Genomic DNA, 18872 nt, shown 5'->3' with positions numbered 1-18872 from the left:
GTTTTTACAATGGATCACTTTCAGTGTTTTCATTGATATTATATTTTGAAGTACTCCCTCGGGAGGGAGGTCAGAATACCTCCTGGGTATCCCTGCCTGTCGTAAGAGGCGACTAAAAGGGTTGTGTCAGGAAGGGCATCCGACGTAAAACCATCTTGCCAAAACCATGGTTGCAAAGAATTATATTTTGAAGTTGCAAGACAGTCTACCCTTCTTAACCAATTAGTATTCCAGCTCCTGGCTGTGTATGTAAATGCACATATATATATGTGTGTATGCATATACAGCAGAAAATAACATGTATAAAAAAACAAATGCATGATTAAACTGGGATCCATATTTATATACAAACACTATAAACCATTCTCCCCCCTCACCTGAAAGAAAATGTAAATCAGATTTATTTCAGTGTAGGTTTACAATTACTTATCACATTAGGCATTAGTAGTCTTCTCAAAGTGCACTGGCTCGCAAAATTAGAATCCTTATCTGTACGTTCCAGCCACTCCACTATATTTTCCAATAAAATGTGCAAATTACGTAGGATGTTCTTTGTACAGAAAAACCACACATGGGGATACAGGGAGGCCTTTTAAAATACTAATCATTAGATTGTTTCTCATGCAAGTTTCCTAATGGGTGTGGGAGGCACCACTGTTGTTTTTCCATTGGCTCAGTTTGTTCTTTTTCCTTTGTTTAATGGCCTAATATGCACAATACTCCCATTCCATTGATTTCCTTTGTTCTAAGGAAAAAGTGTGTTGGTTCCCAATGCTTTAAGTATTGGTATACAAATCCTGCAGATTGTTTGCATCCAACCCCTGTGTTAAAAGTATGTTTCCTCCACTGTTCAGATAGAATACATGATGTTTGCCTGGTTTCAAATAGAAACTTAGTTTGATTTATTTTGCTTAATGAACACACAATAATATATATATATATATTCGCTTCAGAGAGCATGTTAGGGCTGTGAAGATGAATTCTCCAAGTCCATAGCTTCTCATCTCACCTCAGATTTCCATGATCACACTGATCTCTCCGTCTGCGTTCTCAAAGTTGGGTTTCTCAACTCCCACAGCAGAAAGACATCAGAAACTAAAATTATTCTGAAACTTGGCTCACACCTCCCCCTTCTCTCAACGACAGACTTGTTTCCTTCTGATTCTTTCTATTCATTTGTTGGTTTCGTTTCACACCTCCCCCACCTCTCTCTTGACCTTGCACCACTTGACTCTCCCCTGCTTCGCCCCTCCTCTCTCTTGGCTGTTGCTTTCCCTGAAGAAGACTCCACAGCCAAAACGTTGTTTCCTATCTTCTCTTTTCAGCAGGAATAAAGTTTTCCTTGTTCCTTTACGCAGCTACCCACCTACAATATATATATATATCTCAGTATCACCCTTCCTGTTGCCTTTTATCTATTTTTAAGTTATTACAGTCAGTTTTTATCATTTTATTTGTGAACTGAATTTGATATTGCAGGTTATTTGTCACGACGGAGAAGTGAGAGTGCCAGGTGACTGGCTGCCTGAGGAGGCCCTGGGTGCCTCAAGTTCACACAAATCTGTCTCAGCTTTGCTGTTAAAGTATTGTCAGTTTAAGTCTGGGCAGTGTTAAATAGGGCTTAGACTGTGATCCAAATAAGACCTGTATTTGAGTTTCCCTACTTCTTTTAGCCTTTCCTAACATGTAGGACTTAACCGTACCTTTCTGACTCTTTTTTGTTTGAAGGTGCCTTAAACTGGGAGCCCCTGACTATGTGGTCATTAGAAAACCCATGACAGTCGGGGTGAGAGGACAACTGCACTCTGTACTCCTCCACGTTCGCCTGGAATTCAGCTGCTCCACCTGGTCTGCTGTGCTGTGGGGATGCTATGTTTTCCAGGTGGGTGTTGGCCTTCAATGATGGATACAGTGAGAGCCCTCCTATATGTAAAGTTTCTTGGGATCCTTTGGGATGAAAAGTTCTATACAAGCCGAGACAGAAAATAGAATAAGACTTTATGTAGCCTTAGGGCATTAAAGACCCATTTGCATTGTGCAGTGAACAGGACATAATGCAACTCTCAAGTGATCTGGGTCATGAATCTTTAAAATTAGATCCTGCTATCTGTTTTTGTTAGATGCAAGTTCACTGCTTTGATCCATTTTCAGTGCATTTCCTTTCTGGTTTCTTTTGCCTTTTACCAAAGAGCCTAAATGAAAAATAAATTCCAGGACCTTGAGTAGTGCAGGAAAAGTTTTGAAAAAGAAGCTTTACAAAGGAAAAACCCAGCCTTTTTTGCGTGTGTGTGCTTACATTTGTGTGGCAAAATACAGTAAAGAACAAAAGAGCACATCAGTGACAAAGTTCAAGCAGAAATTGTTCTTTATATACTGTATGTCCAGTATTATATATGTGGGTATTTGTTTTCTTCGAATCGTATAATCTTACACTCATCTTAGCCAGCCTGTTGTCGGAGCCAGCTGGCAAGATTAGTAAGGTGCGCATGGAGCTAAGTCTTATATAATTTTATACCTTCGATTATCATGGAGCTACAGTATAGGGATACTGAAGAAGAGCAGAAAAAACAATCACAAATCACAAATATTAAATACAGGCAGATATGAAATAATGCCACAATTTACATGACTAATTTCAGTGATTTCTAATCTTATGTTAAAATCAAATCCTCTTGCATTTACATATGGTAGATAATATGTTCACACAAGTAGTTTCGAGATTAAATGTACAAACTGCTGCTGGGTAAAGAAAGAAAAGAAAGATGTTCTCTTAGGAGGGCTCAGATTTCTTGTACGTGTTTACCATTTTGTTGATAATTACTAGGGAGCAGAAAATCAGTCAGAGTGTGAGTGGCTGCCTGTGTAGTCATGAATGAGCATGTGACATGTTCTGTACAGGGGCTAACAATATGTGTTGCATGTACTGTAAATGTTAGTATCGCCCCTGTGTACAGCACATGTATCAGTGTACAGATAGATCTGTATATTTACAATGCTGTTACTCCATGCATTATTGATAGTTAAATCAGGCGTGTGGTATTTACCAGATTTATCTGCCCTCAGAGGGTCTGTAAAATTTTAATCGTGTAGAGTCACACTGTACAAGACAAGGCCAGTCTGACTGCTTAATATGTCTTTAACAATGTCCATTAGCCAGCTGTCCAATAGCTAGAGGCATGACCCCTGTCATGAGCAGCCCTGTTTCTGTACAGCCTATACACACTGTGGGAGAGTATCCCAAAACAGTAAAACCATCACTAACAAAACTGTTCCCCCCTTTTATTCATTCAGACGTCCATTTAGCGGGTATGCATGGGATCGTACCGAAGGTTTTAGTTCATTGTACAGTATACTGTATATACAAACAAAGCTGAGTTTTTATTCATTTTCTTGTTAAGCTGCAAAACAGCATGGCATAACAGCACAGGGCATGGAGTGCAGTTTTCAAGGCAGAGAGAAATAATGTGGCAGATGCTGACCAGCAGAGTTAGAGGAAGAATACTCCCTGTTGCTGGCTGTGGGCCTCTTGAATGATTCCAGTAAGTACTGTTGAGCAAGTACACGTATGACACAAAAGAGGTTAAAATATTTAAGCAAATGTAAAATTGTGTTGTACAGTATGATAAATCTCAGACCAGGCAGGCAGAACAGAGTGCTCAGCTCTCCCATCACGACCTTTAAAGTTACAGCCACAGCATCTCTGATTTATGAGGGATAAAATGCACCTGTTTCATTGTTAATTACAACATGCATCACTCAAGAAAAGGGACAATAATAGAGATATTTGGCAGGCATATTACTTAAATACAGGAAATTGGATCAAATGGATAATTGGAAAGAAAGCAACTGAAGGTTTTGCCAAACAAAATGTTGTTTGATCTTTCATCCTAGGAGGAAGAGAGTTAGGCACTCTAGACCTAATGCATTTTTTAGCGTAGAATCTACAAAGCAGACTTGACTTGACAATCAGCCTGAACTTGAATACAGACAGATGATCTCTCAGTGATTCCCTGAATTACTGTGTGCTTGCTTTCTTTTGCCCTAAGTGCATTATGTTTCTCAAGCAGTATCTCTGATGCAGTGCAGGAACACTTAAAAGCACAGGCCAATTTAGCACCGGGCCAGAGAACCACTTTGATTTGTATTTTGTCTGATACGCTGGACCACTTTAACCAACAACAAAGACTTACTTTTCTATAACAGTAGGATGTGTATTTGTGGATATAGCTCAAGGAGAGTTGCTTAAATCTGAATCTTTGTTTTCTACAAAGCATAAGAGCGGAGCCTTTGAGTGACTTTTTGCATTAAGTATGATATCTTGGGAGATGGCCAATTTCTTTTTTTAAAACACTTTATGTCTCTGTCGACCGTTTTTCTAAAGCCTGTTTTTTTCACTGGCATGTTGCATCTGCAGGCTCTAAAACATGAAAAAGGAGCTTTGGGAATTTACTAAATTAGGCTTTAGACCTTTAATACAATCCTATAACTGCAAAGTATTGTAGCTGGCATACTTGTTACAGTGTCTCTTAACGGAGGGCTAAGAACAATTCTCTTTTTTAACTATGGCAGTATTATTTTTGGGTCTGAAATAACACAGAAAATCCATACTGTAGTGTCGCAAATATGTATCCCTGTGACTCCCATAAGCATCTAAGGAAGAACAGCTTTATTTTTCATTGACTTGAGGAAAACATCTACACCAGTTAGGGGTAATATGACACCAAGGGCACTAAGCCAAACTACTGTAATGAAGCCAACTATTGTCAACAGTTAAATATGGGAAGTAAAGTAAAGTTTCTTGGCAGTACAGTATGTTAAACCCAGCCCAGGCTTTCTTCGGATACCCCCAATTTGAGTTTTTCTCATAAAACAGCTGAACAGGACAATGTTTTTTTTACTGAAGCAGAGTCCACCAAAGACAGCACAGTGAGTTCCCTAGCAGGCCTGCCGTTGGGACAGTGTCTTTTGTGCCTTGTCTTTGTCTATGGGAATGTGTTCTCTGTTGGTCCCTGTCTCTTTTCACCCGTTGCTTTACTGTACAGTACTTTACACAATACAGATGTTTGAATATGCCAGCAAACTTTACAAGCTCTCTGCACATGTGTCTTTTCTCTTACTGCATGTGCTGAAATACATTGTGGCATCAAACAATCATCTGAGATGAAGAAAGGCAGTTCACAACGCTGAGCTGTGGTGTTTTTATATGTGTCTCATAAAGGGGGCTCGCAGTAAATATTGTCTAACTCCAGCATCTGTGCCTTTTCAAGGGTGTTCAGGGCTATAATAAATATTTTATATTGAGTTACATAATATCATTCCAAGATGCACAGAATAAATATTTTATTCTACACTAAACAGTATAACAATCCCTTTTCACTTTGCTCCACTTGTGGTACGAATTATGTAAAGGAGACTGTGGCATTTCTGTGACTGTGGCAGGAGAGCTGTGAATTTCTCCAGAGCAGCTGAGGGATGTCTGATGGTATTGCCGTACAATGACATCTAACTTTTTAATTGAACCTTTCAGCATCTGGGCTGTTTTCCATTTTACCTGTCCGTTGTTTCCTTCTACACATGACACAGCATCTTTACTGTGCTAAAAGGCTTGCATAAATGCTTTGAGTGTGTTAACTGAAAATGTGCGTTTATTGGCCTTTATAAAATTAAAATTGTTTTTTGGGTGCTTTTTGATATGAAAGTTTCCTTAAAAAAACAACTATAGAAAGACTACCGACTGAAGTCTAATAGAAACTGAATTCTTCATGCAGTAATGATCACACCAGATGTGAGGACGTTTAGATTGCAGTCTCCCGCTTCAGAGAGAAACCAGGCTGAGTATTGCCATCAGTTTATATATCTTTTTACTTTTGTATACAAATTTATTTTATTTTGTGTACAGCATACTTTTTATTAATTTTTCGGACATATGCAACAGAGTCTCCAAAATAGAAGAATTAAGTCATGCGTGTTTATTTCAAGCAGGAACAGAGGGCCGGAGGTGTACGGCGTGCTGACTTCTTTATGGCATTAACTGCTTTATTAACAGACGAGGCTTTGTCGCTCTTGAGCCCGAGCTGAGCTGAATAAAATATTCAGAACACAGACCAACACAAGGTTTTTAAGTAGAATTTATTCTGAAAACTCTTATTGAAGTGAAAGAGCAGAAAAAAACTCAAATTTCTCTCATGCCAGAAAATATGTGGCTTCTTGTCAATTTGATGTGAAATTCCAGAAAAATACTCTCACTCTTTTTATTTTTTGGTTTGCTGCAGACTGGAGCTCCAGTTCTCGCACAGAGTGAAGCAGGCTCCGCTATATTAACAGCATTAACAGTGGAATGCTGATGTGTAATGTGTATAACGCAATATATATGATAATAAGTCTGCTGAGGGCACCTATGTTTAATAACTCCAGCACAATCGAGCATGAGTCATGGGAAGTCAGAAGCCTAGCAGTTGTCAAATACTGTACCTGCGCAAAAATGAGATGCTGTTATATTATCTCCATATCTACTACAATATTCATTTTAATTTAGAAAGACAATTTAGTTGGGAAATGAACATATGTGTACTCCTACTGAATAATTACTGATTAGGTGTGTAAAAAAGTGTGGAATGAAATGCCGTTCTGCGATTGCTCAGTCCAGAAGAGCACAGTACCGTGGTTCCGCATGTAGGTGGCAGTCGGGTTCACCCCAGTGTGCTGTACTGATGAGGCGCTTCCCCAGCACCAGAGAACCGTCACGTCAAGCCTTGGAGCACGGCTCTCGCGCTGAAGTGCACCGGTCTCTTTGATTTACTTCATTTACTCCCCCTGATTATGATCCTGTGTAATGTTGCGCGCGCACAAAGAATGTCTCCTACTTTGTTTCATGAAATAAAAATACAGTGAACAGAAAAGGCAATGAACCAAATGAAATGCAGAACAGCCATAACAATTTCCCCTTGAAAAGTTTCTGAGTATTGCTCATCTGTGTTGCGGTCATTATTTGCAATGTGAAATTGGCCGTTACACCTGACTTTACTGATATTTGTGTATACTGTAGGTCCCAAAGAATGTATTGGGAGTTCAACCACAATGTCTTACTGATATACAGAGGTATTTCTGACACCTCAGAGAGACTTCAGCTGGTGAACAGCGTGCTCAGAATGTCATTCATTTCAGGGTGAAATTTAGAGGAGAGAGGGCATGTCCTCTGTCTGATTAGCAAGCAAAGTTCATATTCCCTGCCCCTTGTGCTTCAGTCAGCTCAACCTGTATGTTTGTTCCAATCACCACCTCCAACCTGCTTTACATTGCTTTACAATGTACATCTCATCGATGTGAAAGTCAATTACTGAATGAATGCAATAAGTTGCTTTAAAACACAATATAAAGTTGTTGTTAAAGTGTTTTTTTTTTAAATATTGATTTGTGCAATCTTGGCAGAAGGAATGCTGGGATAAAAAGTTAGTGTATCCTATCCTCTCTCTAAATATTGATGGTAAATTAACTCTCTAGTAAATGAAAGTAATTTTAACCTTCATACGTTTTCAAGAGCAACAGATTCAAGATTTAACAGTTGGTTCTTGACATTACATTAGTTTTTGCTCTATTTTGTATTTAGAATTATAATTTGTAGAAAAGCCATCACAATTCTACATATAAACACATTTTTTTGTTTTACTTTTTGTATTATTTTGTGCCTGAACCGAGACTCTCTTCCCTAATTTGTATGCAATCTTATTTACGGAGAGGCACAAGCAGGTTAAAAATGTTCCTTGGCACCTACTTTCCAGGAATTTCATTAAAGGAAGCAATTGTTTCTCTAGGACCTCTATCATTCTCTTCAAGAATAGGTGCTATTAGCTTGAACTTAACGTCTCTGGAATAAAACTGCAGTCTTTCAGCTGCTGGTCAGAGATCTACCCATTCCAACAAACCCATTAAAACCACAGTACCTGAAGCTGAACTCTAGCAAATATGTATTAGAGCCCAAATTGTTTGTCACTCGATGTGACTCTAATAGGACTCAAGCAGATAGAGATTTCAAATGTTATCCGCTATTTTGTTTTCCAGCAAAACTGTGCTCTTTAGGAATCCTGACACCATGTAAGGCAGAAGAAATATCTTTATGAAATATATGTACTGTAGGAACAATTTGAAAACTGTTAGAATATATGAGCATATATATAAACTGTCTTTGTTCTTGAGTTCCCTTCACCACACAGCATCTGTCATACATGGGATTGCTGCATTGATTTTTACATCTGTGTAGTGCTTTACAGTGTAAACAACAGTTGCGCAAGAAATATAATTATTTAAAGTTTTCTTACAGGAAAGCTTTGTTTATTTCTACACACTGCATTCCAAGATTAGACATGGGTAAAATAAATTCAGGAAAAAAGTCGTTCCAGACAGCCCAAACTCAAAATAAGAGGTTCCTTGTTTGTCTGTTATTTCAGATCGACAGGGCAAAGAGGCTTTAGGTTGAATTCAGTGCAACAACATTTATTCACATGCTTCACACAGAACATCTGTAAATTGAAAGCTTTCTTAACCAGCCTTTGTATGGAAAAATACACATACATTACATGTACAGTAGATCATCTCATTTAGACAGGTTCGAGTGTAATTGTTTTTGTGATTTACAGATCCCTTTTACAGTTACTGTATCATAGACCTTGAATATGATCGGATTTTTTCCTTCAGTCAGATTTTACTGTTTACTGTTACAGGTCGTCATACAGTACTTCCTACAGACCAATGGCAAATGCAACAATCTGAACAAGCATTCAGTATGGTTGTCAAGCAGCAAATCACAAAAACAGAGGAAAGGTTGTAAACTTGGTTGTGTTTGTTGCTTGATCTAAGGATTGTTGATGCTGTTTTGTTTTCTGCATATAGCATTTTATATACAGTACATTTATCTACGGCAACATTATATAAAAACTACTAGGGCTCAATCACTGTGGAAATTAAATCAAAAGGCTTCCTTGGAAACATAATATAACTCTCTCCTCAGGGTACATATAGAGAAAGTGGAAACACTCAAAAAGGGGCATTTATTAATTATAAAAACAAAAAATCCATTTCCCATTATATATAAATTCCCTCTGGTCTGCACTTCTTCAATTGTATTGTGTCCAAGCTAGTTTTTGCCTTCTGATGCCTTTCAAAAGGCCATTGGGGATCAGCTTTCTAGATTTATCCTTGTAAAGGATAAATTAAAATGACTGCAGGGCATGTCTTCCTATTGACAGAAGCACAGACCTGATACAGTCACGTAATGGAATATTCCTGAGTAACCTGGTTTCACATCACCCAGGACTGTCCAGGCTCTGTAAATAAGACACCACTGCAGAGCTGTACCATATTCTGCCCGGTGATGTGAAGTCTGTGGAGAGGGTACACCTGCGGAGTTGTTCCTGGGGCCCTGTGGCTCATTATCTGTGCCCGAGCATGCTCCCACTGCTCCGCACTCCTCTGGGATGATTCCCCTCGGACACTGAGCAGGTTATGGTCATGCTTTTCTAGACTAGAACAGAGACCCCAGCTTGAAGTTCTTTTAAATTATCTTAAATTATCTTCTCCAGGTTGAAGTCATTTTTCAAACCTCATTGTTACTTTCTTAGTTCCAAATGCAGTTGTTTTTTTGTTTAATATGTTTCTTTTTACATGCAGTATTTATTACCCCTACTCATTTCTTCGGCTGACACTGTACAAGGTGTTTATTTATTTGTATCTACTAGCCACTTGATAGTTTTGTCTCCCTGTGAAATTAAGAGTTAACCTTGTATAAGGCACAGAGCAGTCTAGCCTCAGGCTACCTTAAAACTCCAACATGAGCCCAACATTTAATTTATTATCTGCTGATTCAGCTTTTGTACTACCGTAGACCAAGCGCTATACAAATGGGCAATAGAGCCCCCTTTTGTGCAGCACCACAATTGTGGAATTAATTACCCAGATCCCATTGAAACTCTGCAACTGTGGATTTTTTTTAAGCTAGTTTAAAGACCTATCTTTTTCTAAAGCCTTTAATGAATTTACTTGTAGATTTCCTAGGTCAGTTTCCTCTGTGTATTTTTTTACATCTATTACATAATTTATGCATGTACCATTTGACTGCCCTTAGAGTTTCTAAAGAGCTCTTACAAATAAAGTGTACAGTATTTCTCTCTACTGTTCTCTTGTAAACCCCCAGTTAGGAATCACTAGCTGCCAGGCACCTTGGCTCACACCTACTGCCCTTGTACGCGTTTGGGAGGGAAGGAGTTTCACACACACCTCCTTCTGAAGCGTGCTTCATCAATCCTTTCCCCTCTTTTCACACTCTCACCTCTCGCTGCTCACAGGCAAGCTAGCCGGCAGTGCTGGAGAGGGGCGGCTCTCTCCGCCAGCACTGCAAGTGCACATGAGCGCCCAGGCCGCAGGGCAGCTGTGTGGACATGAAGCTGAGTGCAGTCGCCAGACATGAGCCTGCCCAGGCCTGGTCATCTTTGAGTAACTGTGCTGCAGTCCCAGCTGGAGGTGACAGCCCAGTCACGAAGCTCTGCAGCAGTCTGGCTTCAAGTTATCTGTACTCCTCCAGGCCATACAGGGCACTTTCTTCCCCAGCTAGGTGTAGCGCCTCTTTTCACCTCATCAGTAGCATTCTGAGCTGGTGTTCTTCTCCCAGGGCCTTGTCGTGACAGCTCCATGAAAAAAGCATTAGAACTCGGATCATGGAAAGTGGCTGTATAAATTAAATAAAAGGCTTTATGGGATTAAAAATAATGAAAGGATATGAAAAACACTGACCTTAATCCTTAAAAGCTCATTAAATAACATATATTGTCATAGACGCACGGAAGGCTTACATGATCCTTTCATTAGAATTTTTAATAAGACCTTTAAACCTGTCTTAACCAAGTTATTAATGCAAGTATGGATAATATCCTTATTCAGTCCACAACATGATCCCGCAAAGAACAGGAAGATGAAATGCTAAATAGGTAACTTACAATGTATGTTTTTTAATGAGTCCCCAAGGCCTCCGAGCACCGAGGGCTCTGATTCTGTTATTAGAATGCACATCAGCCCTGACCTTTGCTTTTGCTGGGGTTTTGAGAAGTTCATTTTGAAGCACAAACTCAAGCATGGTAGCTGATAAGACTCAAAGGCATTTTTCCCGTTTTATGTGACACTTTTCTGCAATTAGCTTTCTGTGTCTGCCACAGTAACACAATGGCTCTCTTAATCAGCTGGCAGTTGAAAGCCTTGCGTGGCACAAGTGGCACACGTCTTTTCATCTCAGGGGAAGCGCACAGGAGGGCAATTACTCCCGCAGACGGCTGTTAATGAAGTGTTGTCCAGCGGTGCAGTAGGGAATCAGATTTCTAACCACCAGGGCCTTGACAAAAGCAGCATTTCTCACTCGTAACTCATGGTTACCAGTGGTTAAAAATACAAGCACAAAAAGACAGCAAAGCATATGTTTGTTTTTAAAATCTGTTTCTGGGCACAAGCCTAGGGTTTCTCCCTGCTGAATGATCACAAATTCCTTTTTCGTCTCTGATCCATATGAACTTGTCGACGGTGCTCTGAGCTGCCTGGTATTAAAGCAGGGAAGGATTGTCACTTTACATCTCTGATTGCATTTTCATCTGATGCACTTGTGTTGTGCTAAGGCCTTTCATTCCTGCAGCTCCTGTGTCTCGAAATACCAAGATAGGTTTATCAAAGCCACAGTGGCAAATACTAGACATGGGCCTGCTCTGACACAGGTGACTGTTCCCAGATCCTGGGTGGACAGTGCTGTTGTACTCTTGAGCATTGTGCTTTACAGCAATCCAGTGAACCTCTGCACAAATGGGTCTCCAGATTGTAATTAAACATTGAGAATATTTTCTCCATTTACCTGGTAAAGTAAACGGAATGGGAGAAAAAAAGTGAAGCAGTTTCCCTTTTCCTTCTCTACCTTATCTGCTGTGCAGTGGGACTGCTGGTGCAGAAATGCCTGCCTTGTGTCACTCAGGTGGGGCTATACTTCAGTGGTGGACTACAACTATAGTTGGTCTACTGGAGCAGGCATCAAAGAGAATCTTCAGATGATCATTTTTGAGATGGAAGTGGATCATACCTTCACAGGGGATTAGGGAAATAAATTGATTAATCAACCATATGGATGGAGATTATATTAGTTGTGACATTCTGTTATTGTGTAGGGAAAACAGGGTGTAAATAGTGGTTTTCTGTTTAAAATAGAAAAATTAGATGTTTAGGGGTATTTGTCCCCTAAGCTAGTGATCATCATTTCTAGCACTGGTCTTTCATTCAAAGAACAGTACCACCTATCTGAATCAGTCATTGAGTTATGCAGTGGAGCTTCGTGGTCTTTGAACATCATCTCTGTAGGGTTACTGAATGAACTGTTGTTGTTGGCTTCTTCATCCAGAGCTTCCACTGTAAATCTTTTAAGCTAATTCATTTAGAACAGTATTTAGTATGTTGGATACAGTGGAGAATCCCAAATGCGTACAAGTGCTTCTACAGTATATAGTATCTTCTCTTAATTTATGATATTTCTCTTTGTTATACTACAAGCTTTTCACATGGGAGCAGGCAGGCCATCAAGGTATGGTTTCAGAAAAAGGATCTGGAAAGCTGATTGTCCTCTGCTCTTCTTGCTCTGTCTTGAAAACTCAGGCGTTGATGCAGACAACAATTTACCGGCAAGCTAGAGACAGAAAGAGCCCTGTGAATTTATGATATAGCAAAAACCTTTTTATATAATTCATTTTTGATTTCATGTTATTTTATACAAATTGATTTTTTTAAGATGGGGCCAGTCTAACCCCAGAATTAAAATAACCTTCCTTTATGTATATATACAGTACCAGCAATTGCCAGAACCATCAACTTTTGGATGTGCCTTTCAAGTCTTCCTCGAGGCAACTGTAGGATTAGATCTATGATGGACTTGAATTTTGGTCAAACCAAATCCATGTTTTTTCTTTTGCTCAATGTCTGCCTATTCAAAGGAAAGCAACTTGAAAAGTTAGGGAAAAATTGATGTACCACCTACTCTGTGGGTGTGCCACCTACTCTCTTTATGTAGTCCTCTACATTTTCTTCTAAATTGCACAGTTCAAGAAAAACGAGAGGGTTTTATTCTGCTGTTTAAAGGCATTTTAAGATACCTCAGAGCCACTTAGGTGAGTAATTTGCCAACAGGGAAGATCGGGGCCCTTGAACTCAATTTATTAACGTTTTTGAAATACAATGAAATTGAATTTTCAGAAAAAATTGAACATTTATTGGCTACATTAGTGTATCTGTTGGAAACTGTGCACTCTGCTCATCACAGAACTTCGGTGGATGTTGCCTAAGCATTCCTGAAATACAGAGCTGATGTACTGTATCCCCGCGGACTCACTCTCACGTGACAGCTCAAGAAGTCATTAATATGCTGAGCTGCTGTCGTCTCCTTCCTCAACAGTGTGGTCACGATACACAAAGAAAGATCTGTCACTATTATATTCTCTGTCCAGAGATCTTTTCCTCTTTATCAGCGAGATTCTGAAAAGAGTTTTGTGCACTTTCCATCATAAGAATCTGACCATGTCTCTTTGGTAATGAAATTTTTAATCATCCAGCATGCTGTTTAGATTGATTGTTCTTGTTTTCAGACTATATTAAGTTTGCACATGCCTGAGGACTGACAGTCCTGGGAGAATGTTATTCTTAAATGCTTCATTGTACTCCTTTGTGAAATGTGAGCAATTTTTCAATCTTCTGCATGGTTCTGTGACTCACACACCTGTTTTTGATCCTCGAAATAATGTCATCAATAATTTAGAGATCAGTCTTGTGGTTTACTGGCTTTGACACTGGTACAAACTGCACCGACTTGTACAGACCGTTAGTACATGTGTCTGATAAGGCAACTCCTACCCTTAGCCAATTCACATGTTTCACTAATGTGATAAGTCTCTGAGGCTGTGGGGTTCATTTTGAGGGTTTATAAAAAACTCCAACCTCATTCCGAGCCATAAAAGAAGATGTACTCCTCTGTTTTTGCTAACTTTCATTTAGGGCTGTTAAACCTGGTGTCCTGGATAAATTCTACATTGAGCTTTTTCAGTCTCGCTTCCCAAACATCCTCCTTAATTCAGTTGCTGAAGTCATTTCTTAGTCCTGCGACTGGCTGTTAATGCATAATGGTGGCCACAGGTCACCATTGCTGTTGCTGCACTTCAGTAGTGGATTAAGTAGTTTCCTTCCTAGTAGAGCAGTTTGGGATCCTTTGGGATCAAAAGCGCTGTGTAAACGCAATGAATTCTCATTATTTAATCCACCGATGTTCACTTCTGGTCCTGGAGTGACACCATCTCTTCTGGTTTCACTGCACTCTGGACTCTTAATGCCCTAAGTGGAATCAGTTGTTCACCTCGTTGGTCTTTATTACCCCTGTTTCCAGGTCTGTGCTCTGTTGCTTATTAATCCTTGCGAACAGAGGCCCTCCTGGACCATGAGTCCATACCACTGATTCAATTCGAATTGTTCCTTTGTTGCTTTGTCCCAGACCCTGGATGATTTCATACCTATACGCTGAGCAGCATTTCACCTCAAATTTTAAAACGAGGTGAATGAGGACCTTGCAGAGTGAGAAGCACGCTCACGAGTGCGCTGTGTGAAATCAGTACAGGGCACTTGCAAGGAATTGGAGAGGAGAGTTGTTCTACTGTGCTCTAACAAGTAGCCAGCGAATGTTGTTTCCTTCAGTCCTTTATCTCTTTTTCTGTATTTTAAGCCCTTACATGATTATGCTCATAAAAAACGTTGTCTCATTCACATATATGTACATTTATGACATAACACTGTACATAACTCATACAATTTATTGTCAGTGTGTACTTTCAACTAATGATATGCTAAATGGTTATTCTTAGCTATTATTACACCATTGTAAATCTGCAGTTTTTATACTTTGTGTACAGTACCTTTTTTTAATTGTCATTTTAAGAAGGAGGCAAGAGTAAATTAACTTTGAAAATAGCAGAGATTTTAAAAAACTAGGGAACCATTTAAAAAGGGTTAACTAAAGAGATTCTAATAGAACACTTACATTAGAATTATAGTGAGGTTTGCGAAAACTTTTTATTTTATAATTAAAATATAATGAAAGAGACCCCTGGAAAGGGAAAAAAAACGGGAAAATAGGCTTAATGCATATTGAACAAATTGAACACATAGCGCGCAATGCTGCAGGCACGTGTTGCCTCCAGTGCCTCGGTTCCTGAGGTTTGCACCTCTGCAGGAGCAGCTCCAAATCGGAAAGGGCCCCTGTGAGGACCGCACATCAAGCCCAGCAGGCCAGACGTCACAGTTTCAAGCCGGAGCTGTGTCATTCGCCATGTGTGGATGCCCAGGAGACTTCACAGAATTGGCGTGCCAGTGTTAAATGGACTGGATTCGAAGGGGCTCTTTCTTTGGTGCATCAGCAACTTTAGTGACTAGCCAGGTGGCAGTGATCCTGCAGTGTTGTGAATGAATGAACATTAGGTGCGCTACTCCTCCAGGCTCTGAGAAGGGCCGTCAGAAAGGTGCGTGCACAGGCCCCTGTCCATCCTGGAAGAACCAGGGCGATGGAGGGCATGACAAAATATTTGGTGACTTCAATCTTAACAAGACAAAAGAAAAAAGGAAAGTGAAATGGAGGTCAGATTATATTCTCAAACTGTGAAAAGAGGCTGTAAGTGTGACACATTAGCACGTGACTACCTGACGTGCGGTTTGCCTGCTGTGCAACAAAACAGACTACCCCTGTGTGGCATACTGTGTTAGAGAGGAGATGAAATACGAGTGAGGAGAAGAACTGGAATTGAAAAAGATAAGAGAAAGCACAATTAAAAGAAAAAAAGACAAGGTATTACAAATAAAATAAGAGGTATATAGGATTTAGTAATACCTATGTTCACATTTGGTTTTATATGCATGAAAAACATTTGCCACGGTACAGCCCAAGGAGTCATTACATGACAGCTCTGTGATCATCAGTTTCAGCCAAATATCATGCTGCGTAGAAGAGTTATTGGTGTGTAGATGAGTTATAAGCAGAAAACAAAAGTTGTGTGCTCACAGAACAGCAGCAGATGTTGCACACATGGGATAAGATCTTTGCTGGAAGATGATGTGTCAGGGATTAATCCTGGGTATTTATTTCTGAGGGGCTGTGTTCGCTCTCAGAAGAGAAGGGACTGAAACAGGAGTGCCAGGCAGGTGGAAGTGATATAGCAATTTGAGAGCGTGGCGTGTGATGCAGGGAAAAACAAACAATAGGAAAAAAATCTCTTATCTGTGGCGACATAATTCCACATTCCCTAAATTGGGCTTGTTTTACTTTGCAAGACAATATCTTACAAACATTTACTCCTGGGAGATGCGTGTTATTCGTTATAGGGGGTGAGTGAGCTGTTCAGAGAGAATGTTAATGGTTTATACATATGGGAATAGTAGAAAGTTCAGTTCTGATTTAGTGTCATGTTTTTTTTATGGAAATCATCCGAGAGTAAGGGTTGTGCGTGTGTTTTTTTTACCAATTTGCGGCAGAAGATTTCTTACAATTATTTTTTCAGTTGCCTGCTGGCCCTTTACTTGTTTTGGTCTTGACAAAGGAGTCTTTCCTCCAGCTCGTAGAGAGCTCTTCTTCTGCCAGGCCCTGAAGAGCTCGCTTTCAGTCAGTTATGTGAAGTCTAGTATGCTAGCATTTACTGTGCATGAGCATTCAAGAAATTATTTCTCTTTATAACTAGTTATATATAAAATGACTGTAACAACCACACTGTAAGTGTAGGTTAATTTTTATATTTAATTATGTTTTACTACATTTTTTTTCTAAGCCTAAACATTTTCTGGTCTTATTCTATACATTAAATATGCCTGCAACAAGGATAAGAACTGCTCTTTTGACTCAGGACTGTATTTTTTTCCTTTTAGAAGGTACATGCCTGTTTTGTCATTCTACTGCCCATGTGGCTTGCACCCGGAAACATCAAGGAGAAATGATATTTTGAATAACTGACAGGCAATTAATCCATACCTATCCCTATAACAGCTCCACAGGGGGAAAGAAAAAATCTATACATTTAAAACGGCCTCCTGCTTGGCTGAGCATCTTGGTTTGTGGGAAAGGTGGAGGAGTTGCACAGAAAATGTCTCTTGTATTGAACTGCCCTGAAATCCAATAGTGAAATAGATAGGAAAACATTGAACCAGCAGGTCACATAGGCCTGTCAGTTACAGAGCCAGATCTACTGTACTCATGATGAGCTGGCTGCCAAGGCTTCAATAACAGAGGCTACAAACCATTCTTAAAAGCACGGATCATCCAGGCTGGAGTGGCGGAGAGTCACCATTCCAGTTAAACTGGATGTCAAACATGAAATGAAGTGTGCTCTGTGGGCTTGCTTCTCAACTTCAGGAGCCATCCGTGAGTGACTGCTCGTGGGAGTGACTGCTCGTGGGGAGAAAGAATGGGGCTGAGGGAGAGAGCAGTTATTTTCCACGATGATTAGGTTTCAGCTTCGTTATTGTTCTTTGGAAATAAGTTTGATCAAGATGATGAATTATGATGAATCTCTGTGTCAGATCTGACCTGCTGCTCCTGCTTTCCTTCACTCAGTCTCTACTCGGGGAGGCTGCTGTGCAGTCGCACTCCAGGAAATAACCCTGTGCAAAATCCAATGAAACAGGGCCTCCTGCCATTGGATTAATTCACTTTCAGTATGAATTCCAGGTTGCGCCCTTAATGAACGCTGATTACAGCTCCCTCAATTATAATTCGCTGCATGAATATTGATAAAGAACATTTGTATTTTTGGAATGAGAAAGGCCTTAATATTATTACAAAGATACTGGCAAAATAAGCCAACATACTGTATGTGTGACCAAATACAAGTTTACATATGGACTATTCACATAACTATATAAAAGCAGCTAAAATTCTATTTCATTTGACAGTATGTCTTTAGAAAAAATATAGCATAATTACAGTGCTGTTTTGCAGAAAGGACCATTCACTTCTAAGGTTAAAGATATTAAGTGCTTTTTAATAATGAGCAGTAATATAATTGCTTTTGTACAAATCAGGCAGTTTAACACAGATTTGCAAGATGCCAAGGACTGGTATATGAGCCATGATATCATTGCTTTTTAATTGCTGGCACTTTTCTTGGATTTTTTGTGATAAGAGTCAGAGAAGAGGCCATCACAGCAGTGATTCCAGCCTAAAAGCCCAAATTCTCAGTTTGAAAAGAAAAGTTTCCTTTACCTTCAGTCCCTGTTTTGTGCGTACCCCTCCAATGCATTGCATTCAAATTGAAGAGCAGATGCAAAATACAAAGACACACTGTCTGACCCAGTTCAGAGCGGGCACAAGGTGAAGGGCTGCACTGTGTGCATCACGCTGGAGAAATGTTAATAACACACATCTGTATAAATGAACTCACAGGACTAAGAAGGGAAATGATCATCAGCCCATTGAACAAGACTGGACAGCAGTAAAAATGAAGCCCTATTACCCAGAGTGGCCATTTGTGACATTTCAAGTCCTCCTGCATATAGATCAAAATGCACTGCATTAAGCTAAGTGTAGGTGATGTGGGGCATTTGATCAAGAAAATTAGCATCATCGCTCTTCGCCTCTGCACACACTCCCCCATCCCTACAATCTTCCTGTCGCTGGCAGTAAAGGAGATGACAGGCTCTGTGTTGTGCTTAGTATAATTATTGGAGTTGCATGCGGCGAATGCCCACAGGAATTTGAACGTTAATGCTTCATTTCAGACTCCACAGGCAATTTAGGGTCAACTAGACAGTGATAGGGGCAACGAAGAGGAGTTTTCATT

At 39.8% G+C, this 18872-nt stretch overlaps 1 long non-coding RNA gene across 4 annotated transcripts in view; it reads left to right on the top strand.

Annotated features, from left to right (window-relative positions):
- The window catches only part of LOC107079010 (uncharacterized), a 339701-nt gene that overhangs the window by 280336 nt on the left and 40493 nt on the right, over window positions 1–18872 (top strand). For all 4 annotated transcript variants that reach the window (XR_011182780.1, XR_011182782.1, XR_011182781.1 and 1 more), the window contains one exon: window positions 1729–1882. This is a non-coding gene — a long non-coding RNA (uncharacterized lncRNA). The remainder of the gene's footprint in view (window positions 1–1728; window positions 1883–18872) is intronic.

The sequence above is a fragment of the Lepisosteus oculatus genome, chromosome 19, assembly GCF_040954835.1.
Source record: "Lepisosteus oculatus isolate fLepOcu1 chromosome 19, fLepOcu1.hap2, whole genome shotgun sequence".
Taxonomy (NCBI): Eukaryota; Metazoa; Chordata; class Actinopteri; order Semionotiformes; family Lepisosteidae; genus Lepisosteus; species Lepisosteus oculatus.
Note: the sequence above shows the minus strand (reverse complement) of the source record. Positions and strands in the feature narration are given on the sequence as shown.